Source organism: Megascapheus bottae, chromosome 18 (assembly GCF_031878675.1).
Source record: "Megascapheus bottae isolate mThoBot1 chromosome 18, mThoBot2.hap1, whole genome shotgun sequence".
In the NCBI taxonomy this organism is placed as follows: domain Eukaryota; kingdom Metazoa; phylum Chordata; class Mammalia; order Rodentia; family Geomyidae; genus Megascapheus; species Megascapheus bottae.
Window position 1 is genome coordinate 40,233,662 of NC_143526.1, and position 9,540 is coordinate 40,243,201.

The 9,540-nt window shown below is 50.3% G+C and overlaps 1 protein-coding gene across 2 annotated transcripts in view; it reads right to left on the reverse strand.

Moving 5' to 3' along the window:
• Stau1 (staufen double-stranded RNA binding protein 1) overlaps positions 1-8,432 on the reverse strand; it is a 55,739-nt gene extending 47,307 nt beyond the window's left edge. Inside the window, exon 1 of one of the 2 annotated variants that reach the window (XM_090352510.1) lies at positions 8,245-8,432. The gene's annotated coding sequence lies outside the window, so the exon portion shown is untranslated. The remainder of the gene's footprint in view (positions 1-8,244) is intronic. The other variant, XM_090352509.1, reaches the window with a different exon arrangement.
• Positions 8,433-9,540: the final 1,108 nt, after the last annotated feature.

Here is a 9,540-nt window from a genome sequence, read left to right on the forward strand (position 1 = left end):
ACAAAGTTATCACACTTCTTTCTCAAGTAAGCCCCAGATCAACATAAGTTAGGTGGACTACAATTTAACATTTAGAAGTCTAAACGTTAGGGTCAGGAGTTTGGCCTAGTGGTAGCATGCTTGCCTAGCATACACAAACACCCAGGTTCGATTCCTCAGTACCACATACATAGAAAAAAGCTGGAAGTGGGCTGTGGCTCTGGTGGTAGAGTGCTAGCCTTGAGAAAGCCCAAAGACAGTGCCCAGGCCCTGAGTTCAAGGCCCAGGACTGGGCAAGAAAAAAAGTCTAAATTTTAATCAAAAGCAAATATTTTCTTTTTTTTTTTGGGGGGGGGGTAATAGTGCTTCAACTTGGCCTGGGTGCTATTCCTGAGCTCTTCAGCTCAAGGATACCACCCTACCCTTGAGCCAAGCCCCACTTGCGTTTTCTAGAGGTTAATTGGAGATAAGAGTCTCAGGTCTTTTTGTGCCTAGGCTGACTTTGAACCTTATCCTCAGATCTCAGCCTCCTGAGTAGCTAGGATTACAGGCATGAGTCGCCATGCCCCAGCTAAAAGGAAGTATTTTCTTTGACATATTTTCCACCTTTGCTTTCCATTAATACATAATGAGGGCCCTTAAGTATAGGTCTTAAACAAACACATGTAATCCCAGAAAATACAATTTGGCAGCAAGGGTGTTGATTCTATCTCCACTGCAGTGCTGTTATGCACTACTTTTACATCAACCCATTCATTAGGACGAATGTAAGCATTCAAAAACTAAATTAAATTAGTCCAGGTGCTGGTGACTCACACCTGTAATCATAGCTACTCAGAAGACTGGGATCTGAGGATCGTAGTTCAAAGCCAGCACAGGCAGGAAAGTCAAAAGTCTTTGAGCCTAAAAAACCAAAGTAGGGGCCGGGAGTTTGGCCTACTGGTGGAGTGCTTGCCTAGCATGCACGAAGACCCGGGTTCAATTCTTGGTACCACATACATAGAAAAAAAAGCTGGAAGTGGTGCTGAGGCTCAAGTGGTAGAGCTCTAGCCTTGAGAAAGTCCAAGGACAGTGCTTAGGCCCTGAGCTCAAGCCCAGGACTGGCAAAAAAAAAAACCTAAAAAACCAAAGTAGAGCTGTAGTTCAAGTAGTAGAGTGCTGCCCTTGAGCACAAAAGCTAAGGGACAGTACACAGGCCCTGAACTGACACTAAATAAAATAATTCCATCTAATAGTGATAGAATCATCTACAGTGACTCATGACTATAATCCTAGCTACTCAGGAGGCTGAGATCTGAGGATCACGGTTCAAAGCCAGCTCAGGCACAATTAACCTCTAGAAAACAGGGAAGTAGGGCTTGACTCAAGGGTAGGGTGGTAGCCTTGAGCTGAAGGGCTCAGGGACAACACCCAGGCTGAGTTCAAGCCCCATGACCCACAAAAAAAAAAAAAAAAAAAAAAAAAACTCACATAAAAAATTTGTACCAGGGTTTGGAAGTGACACTGTGGCTCAAGAGGTAGAGCACTAGCCTTGAGCTGAAGAGCTCAGGGACAGTGCCCAGGCCAGAGTTAAAGCCCCACAACCAAAAAAAAAAAAGCCAGGAATTTGGCCTAGTGGTCGAGTGCTTGCCTACCATGCATGAAGACCCAGGTTCAATTCTACAGTACAACATACACAGAAAAAAGCCGGAAGTGGCGCTGAGGCTTAAGTGGTAGAGCTCTAGCCTTGAGAACATCCAAGGACAGCCCAGGACTGGCAAAAAAAAAAAAAAAGTAGGGCCAGGAGTTTGGCCTAGTGCTTGCCTAGCATGCATGAAGACCCGGGTTCGATTCCTTGGCACCACATACATAGAAAAAAGCCGGAAGTGGTGCTGAGGCTCAAGTGGTAGAGCTCTAGCCTTGAGAAAGTCCAAGGACAGTGCTCAGGCCCTGAGCTCAAGCCCAGGACTGGCAAAAAAAAAAAAAAAGTACCAGGGCAGGGCTTGGTGCTGGTGGCTCACATCTGCAACCCTAGCTATTCAGGAGGGTGAGAGCTGAGGATCATGGTTGGAAGGCAAGACAGGGAGGAAAGTCCATGAGACTTTTTTTCCCCCTTGGTCAGTTATGGGGCTTGAGCTCAGGGCACTGTTCCTGAGCCTCTTTCTAGTCAGTGCTCTTACCACTGGTTTTGGAGTAGTTAACCGGCAATAAAGAGTCTCACAGGGACTTTCTGCCTGGACTAGCTTCAAACCATGATCCTCAGATCTCAGTTTCCTGAGTAGCCAGAATTACAGTTGTGAGTCACCAATACCCAGCTAGGGAATTTTTTTTTTCTTTATGTGGTACTGAGGAATAGAACCCAGGGCTTTATGCATGCAACATAAACAACCTACCACTAAGCCACATTCCCAGCCTGGGAATTTTTTTTGTCAGTTCTGGGCCTTGAACTCAGAGCCTGAGCACTGTCCTTGGGCTTTCTCAAGGCTAGTGCCCTGCTACTTGAGCCACAGTTTTTTTGTCTATCATGAGCCTTGGACTCAGCTCAATGCTACTGCCCTACTCCTTGAGCCACAGCACCACTTACAGTTTTCTGGTGGTTAATTGGAGATAAGAATATCACAGATTCATAGATCGTAGTGCCCTGGCTGGTTTTGAACCTCAACCCTCAGATTTCAGCTTCCTGAGTAGCTAGGATTACAGGTATGAGCCACCATGACTGGCCCAGTAAATATTTCTGAAGTTCCTAAAAGCCCAGTATAATGGGGCGGGGGGGGGGGGGAGGAAAGGAGAGAGAAGGAAAAAAAAAGCTCTAAAAGCTCTAATTTGAGGGAAAAGAATTTATATTTAGCAATTCTGTGTCTGTATGTATGACATCACATAAGATAAACCAGTTGGAATTAAAAAAAAAAAAATGAACCAGTTGGGATCATCATAAAAACAAAACCTCTGGCAGCCTGCTGGTCCAGGTCTGTAACCCTGACTACCTGAGAAGCAGGGAGAGGATAGCAGTTCAAAGCCATCATAGGCAGATACATTCATGAGACTACATCTCAACCAATGGTGCGGACATGGTCCATTATCCACTACTCATAGAAGCACAAATAGGAGTGTCACATATTAGTCTCAGCATAAAGTTAAGCCCATATTTCAAATCTAACCAATGTAAAAGGGGATGGTGAAGTGGCTAAAGTGACAGAGCACCTATTTAGCAAGCACAAGGCCCCAAGTTCAAAACCTAGTACCACCAAAAAAGTTAAATAATGCCTCTGGGCCAGGTGTGATGGTTCACTGAACGCCTGTAATCCTAGCTACTCCAGAGGCTGAGATCTGAGGATCCCAGTTCAAAGCCAGCCCCAGGCATTACAAAGTCCATGAGAGGCTCATCTGCAATTAATCACCAAAAAACTGGAAGTGGAGGGGCTGAGAGTCGGGCTTAAGTGGTAGAGTGCTTGCCTAGCATGCACGAAGACCCAGGTTCAATTCCTCAGGACCACATACATAGAAAGAAAAAAAAAGGCTGGAAGTGGTGCTGAGGCTCAAGTGGTAGAGCTCTGGCCTTGAGAAAGTCCAAGGACAGTGCTCAGGCCCTGAGCTCAAGCCCAGGACTGGCAAAAAAAAAAAAAAAACCTGGAAGTGGAGCTGTGCTCCAGGGGTAGGGCTGCAACCTTAAGCTGAAGAGCTTAGGGACAGCGCCCAAGCCCAGAGTTCAAGCCCCATGACTGACTAAAAAAAGGGGGAGGGCCCTCACAGTCTCTAGAGAGGATAGAAAATGCATTTTAATCAATAAACAGTACTTATTGTTTTCCCCATAGACTTAAAGGAAAGTAGATTAAATTAAGCCCACTTACATATAAATTAAGTTCAGAAATAAGCTTGCCCCACAGTTCGACAGCTCCCACCATCAGTATTATTGCAGGTGTAATCATTTAAATCATACTTCATCCAGTGTTGCCCACAGGAAGACACTGAAGATAGTCACATGTGAATCAGTTTGTAGGCATCTGATTGAAGCTCTTCACCAGGATGGAACTTAGTAAGAAAGGGATTTTGTGATTCCAGAGACATTATTTGTATTTATTTTTATTTATTTATCTTTGTCAGTTCTGGGACTTAAACTCGGCCTGGGCGCTGTCCCTAAGCTCTTCAGCTCAAAGCTGTGGCCACAATGCCACTTCCAGTTTTCTGGTGATGGCATATAAGAGTCTCATGGACTTTGTAGTGCCTAGGACTGGCTTTGAACTGGGATCCTCATACCTCAGCCTTCTGAATAGCTAGGATTAGAGGTGTGAGTCACTATCGCCTGGCTCCCCTAAGTTATTTAAAGAGGAATACCCTTTTGTCTTTCCCTCTCAGGTTGTAATAACACTTTCAAGGTATCTAATCAAGCTCAAAAGTAGATCTAAGGGCCAGGAGTTTGGTCTAATGGTAGAGCACTTGCCTAGCTTGCACAAAGACCCAGGTTCGATTCCTTGGCACCACATACATAGAAAAAAGCCAGAAGTGGTGCTAAGGCTCAAGTGGTAAAGCTCTAGCCTTGAGAAAATCCAAGGACAGTGCTCAGGCCCTGAGCCCAAGCCCAGAACTGGCAGAATTGACATAACAATGTTACAGGTCTAAAATCTAGAAACCAATCACCAACAGAAGTCTGAAAACTAAGTAGCAATTGCAAATATGTATAATATTCTTGTATTCTAGGAAACCCTCTTTTAAGGCAAGAAAAATACGAAGAATGCTATGATTCCTCACTATTCACAAGATTTCACTCATAACAACTGTTGTTCGTAAATAAAGCAGATGGGAGCTCTTTGGTAAACTTTTTTTTTTATTATTATGGGGCTTGAACTTGGCCTGAGCACTGTCCCTAAGCTCGTCAGCTCAAGGCTACCGCCCTACCCTTGAACCAAGCCTCACTTCCCATTTTTCTAGAGGTTAACTGCACATAAGAGTCTCAGGTCTTCTTTGTGCCCACGCTGGCTTTAAACTTTAATCCTCAGGATCAGATCTCAGCCTCCTGAGTAGCTAGGATTACAGGCGTGAGCCAACCAGCCCTGCTTTTTATTTATTTTATTTTTTTTTTTTCCCAGCTCAGGGCCTGAGCACGTCCTTGGCCTTTCTCAAGGCTATAGCTCTACAACTTGAGCCACAGTGCCACTTCCAGTTTTTTCTATGTATTCGGTACTGAGGAATCGAATCCAGGTCTTCATGCATGCTAGGCAAACACTACACCACTAGGCCAAACTCCCTGCCCATGGAAAACAATTTAACAATAGATGATGGGAGGGGAGAGGTGGCCTCAAATTTATATGCCCCTGCCTTGGCACTCCAGAGTGCCAAAATTACAAGTGTGCACTGTTATTCCCAGCTCAGGCTTTTTTTTTTGGGGGGGGGGGCGTAAATGGGGCTTGAACTCTGGGCTTAGGTGTTGTCCCTAAACTCTTCAGCTCAAAGCTACCACTCTGCCACTTCAGCAGAGCCACTTCCATTTTTCCAGTAGTTTATTGGAGATTAGAGTCTAATGCACTTTTGTAAACAGGCTAGCTTTGAATCGCAATCCTCAGATCTCAACCTCCTAAGTAGCTAAGATCACAGGCTTGAGCCACCAGTAGCGCCTGGCTCAGAACATTTTTAAATCAAGTATCCTCAGCTTAATACTTAACCAAAGGTGATAGGAATATATTTACATGACTACCGTACTGAAACTTTGTTTTCACTATGAATTATTAACTATACATAATAACATTGGCAGCTAATCTCTAATAAAAATGGCTTTAAAAGGTAGGTCTAAATAAAATCAAGCTTAAAGAAATTTTTATTTCCAAATCAGTTGTTCAATTATAGTCATTAATAGCTTAAGAAGTGTTGTTTGTGTTCATAAAGCAAGACTCTAGATGTCTGCCTAGCACGTGTCAAGGACCTGAGTTCAAACCCCAGTATATTGCCAAAAAAGAGAGCTGATTTACCTGGTTATTTTTCCTGATCATTTCTCCAGAAATTATGCATAGAGAAGCTCGACTAATAGAACTATAAATGTAGCAAGAATAAATTTTGTGTCATGTTAGCAGCCTGATTCAAGCTGGTAAAAGTCAAAACTGCTAACATCCTATGTTTAGGGTCTGTTTCAAAATGCTCTAGTTTGGGAGAAGGAGGACCACAAGTAAGATTGATCTTGGCTATGAGTTAATAATTGTCAAAGTTGAGAAATCAATGCATAGTGTCCTCTGTATAGTTTGACATTTATATTTTTCCATAATAAAATTTTAAAGATTAACTTTATCACAATATTGAAATAACCACTTTCCATCCTGGGTGATATGGCAGTAAAAGGTGTGTTTTGCATTGCTGGTACAGTTAAGTGTTGTTAAAAAGCTACTAAAGAATTCAAATAGGCCAGGTTGCCAGTGGCTCACACCGGTAATCCTAGCTACTCAAAAGGCTTAGCTCTGATGGTGGCAGAGGCAGTAAAGTCCCTGACACTCTTATCTCCTATTAACCAGCAAAAAGCCAGAAATGGAGCAGTAGGTCAATCGGTATAGCTCAAGAGGTAGAGTGCTGGCCCTAAGCACAAAACCTCAGGTACAATCAAATTGTACCTTAAATTGAAGCCCCAGGCCTAGCACTAAAGAGACAAAGAAGAGAACTACTACGACTATTACAGTCTGAAAATTCTGGGAAAATGTCAAAAATAGAGAGGTCATGTTACATTCTTGGGAGATGAATATGAAACAACAAAAAAAAACCACACACTATCAGTTAACTCAGGAAATCTATTGCCTGGAACAACTTTAAGTAAAAGCTGGACACTGGGCAGAGCATGCACACGCTCCCTTTCACTCTTTCATAAATGTTAGCATCTGGGAGTGGCGGGTGTGTCCATGGAATCAAAGCCGGAGCTAAAAGAAATTTAGTACTCAATAAAGTTGACCTAAAAAGTCCCACCGGCCAGCAGGATAGCCCAAACTTGGCCCTCCACATCCCTTCAACAAGTAGCAATGTCATCTGCGTTTGGTAAGCACAGGTCCCTGAAAGACCCTAGCTCACCAGAAAACCTGACATGTCACTTTCCACCATCCTCTCCATAATTAAAGCTACCAGCAGAAGGGAAGAACGATGAACACGGTCCCCCGTAAAGAGTGGCAGAGCTGACCAGAGAAGCAACACCTCTTGCTTGGCCGAGCAGCAAACTTAAACACACTCAGTAGGACAACACGGAGGTGGGTAGGGCCAGGGCTTCGAAGCAAAGTCTGCCCACAAGGACCAAGGCAAGCAAAGCGCAGGGGAGTGACAAGTCCGGGATGCACCCTCCCCTCCTCCCCGCCCCCCCCCCCCCCCCGGGCCTGGCCTGCCACTCAGAGAGGGCTGACGAAGGTCTGCGAACCCCGGAGGAGCTTCTGCCAATAACTTTCCCAGAAACGGAATGACAACAAGAGGCGGGGTGGTGGAGGAAAACACGGCGGCCCCGGCGCTGGTACTGCGGAAGTGGGTGCCTGCCCGGCCGGGCCGCTGGCTGTACAAGATGGAAAGCCGCGCTTCTAACCTGCGCCCTCACGGCGGGCTACCGGGTCCCCAAGATGCCCCCCGACACAGGGCCCGGGCGCTGGCGGTGGGCACGCGGTGCGTCCCGGCCTCCGAGGAAACCCAACCGGGTGGGTAGGTCAACTTCGGTCCGCGCTGCCCACTCCGCTAGACGTCCACAGCGCGCTAACCCGCGATGCAGGCGGTGTCCCGGGACGCGCCGAGGACCTGGCACTCTGACAGGCGCTCTACACGCCCCATTTCGCCGAACCCCAGCCACCTCAGGCAGCAGGGATGGCATCCGTGCCCGCTTCCAACCCAGACACAAAAGAGTTGTGAGCGAGTCGCCCGAGGGACCAAGGTCGGGACCTGCACCCCGCGCGGGCCCTCCCGGCGCCGCCGCCCCGGGCAGGGCAGGGGAGACGTGGGCGAGCCGGCTCCCGGGGCCCGGAGGCGGGCATCGCAGCCTACAGCCGCCCTCCCTCCCCGCGAATAACTTCGGCACCCCGCACGCAGCGGGGCGCACAGGCAGCGTGGCACCTGTTTCTGGTGGGGGCGCCGGGGCCCCGACGCGGGGGACGCGGGGGGAGAGACGGGGAGACTCGGACGCGGAGGACCCGCCTCCTCCAGGAAGGCCCCGCGGGGCCGAGCCGGGCCTGGGGGACGGCGTCCGGCCGCGAGGCCCGCCGAGGCCTAGCCCACCCGCCGCCCACCTCCCGCGGCCGCGGCGCCCGCGCGGGCCCCGCCAGGCCCGGCCCGGCCCGGCCGCCTCACCTGGCTGCTGCCCGGACTCGTCCCCCGGCCGGCGGTCCTGGGCGGCGGCGGCGAGGCGGGGAAGGAGGAAGGAAGAGGGAGAGGAGGAAGGGACGGAGGGGGAAGAGGCGGAGAGGCCGCGGAGAGGCCACGGAGGAGGCGGGCGCCGCCGGGCCGGGGGAGGAAGGGGGGTCCGAGGAAACGGGAGAGCCGAGAGAGACGCGGACGCCGCCGGCGCAAACGCTGAAGAGCCGCTCCGGCGCCCGCAGCCCGGCAGGAAGTGACGGGGGAGGGGCCGGCGCCCGCCCCCGGCCCCCGCCCGCCTCCATGCCCAGCCCCACCCCCACCCACGCCGGACCACAAGTCCCGGTGGGCGCCGCGCCGAGCCGGCGCTCGCAGGGCACGCCGGGAGCCTGGAGGGAGGCCTCGGATACGCCTCGCACCCGCAGCCTGCTGGGAGTTGTAGTTCCGCTGGGGATCGGGCCCGGCCGCTGCGGCCGGGAAAGCTATCCTGGGGTCCTTCCCGCTCTAGATGGGTCCCTCTTTCCTCCTTCCACAGGTGTTTCTTTGCACGCTTGACCTGTGCGGCAGGGAGAACTGAGGAGGCTGCGCGCTGACACAAGGCCCTGCCCTGACACAGCCTGCATTCCCCAGAAGCGGGCGATAGCGCCGGCCCGGCCCGGCTCGGCACCGCGGGCTTCGGGCGGCCCCGCCTGGACTGGGCCTGGGAGCTCCAGCGAGATGAGCGCCGAGCGGGGCCGCGGGGTCGCGGGGGAGGAGGACCGGGAGGCCGGGGCCACTGGGCGGTCTCCGTGGTCCGCGGTGTGCTCAGGAGCGGAGCCACGTTTCAACCCTAACGCCAACCCCAGTTCCCCCTCTTCCCTAGCAGGGGAAGACAGCTGACATGACCATTGCCATTGGCACTGCTGGTGGTGTAAGAAAATACCGCGAATACCGAGAAAATGAACCAAGAGCTGAAAGGCGAGCTTGACCGACCAACAGGTTTTATTCAGGGAGAAAACCCGAGGAGGGCGGGAGGAGACATGGCCTTCCAGCTGGGGTCCCTTTACCTAGGAGGCACTGGGGCTGGGGATGTGGCTTAGCTCTGCGGTGCTTTTCTAGCATGCACAAAGCCCTGTGTTCCATTCCTCAGCACCACATAAACAGAAAAAGCCAGAAGTGGCAGCGTGCTATCCTCGAACAAAAGGCTCAGGGAAACTGCTCAGGCCCTGAGTTCAGGCCCCAGCCGGCACACACACACACACACAGAGGCAGAAAAAGTGAAGTCAAGCAGTGTGAGATGGAAACAGGGTGCGA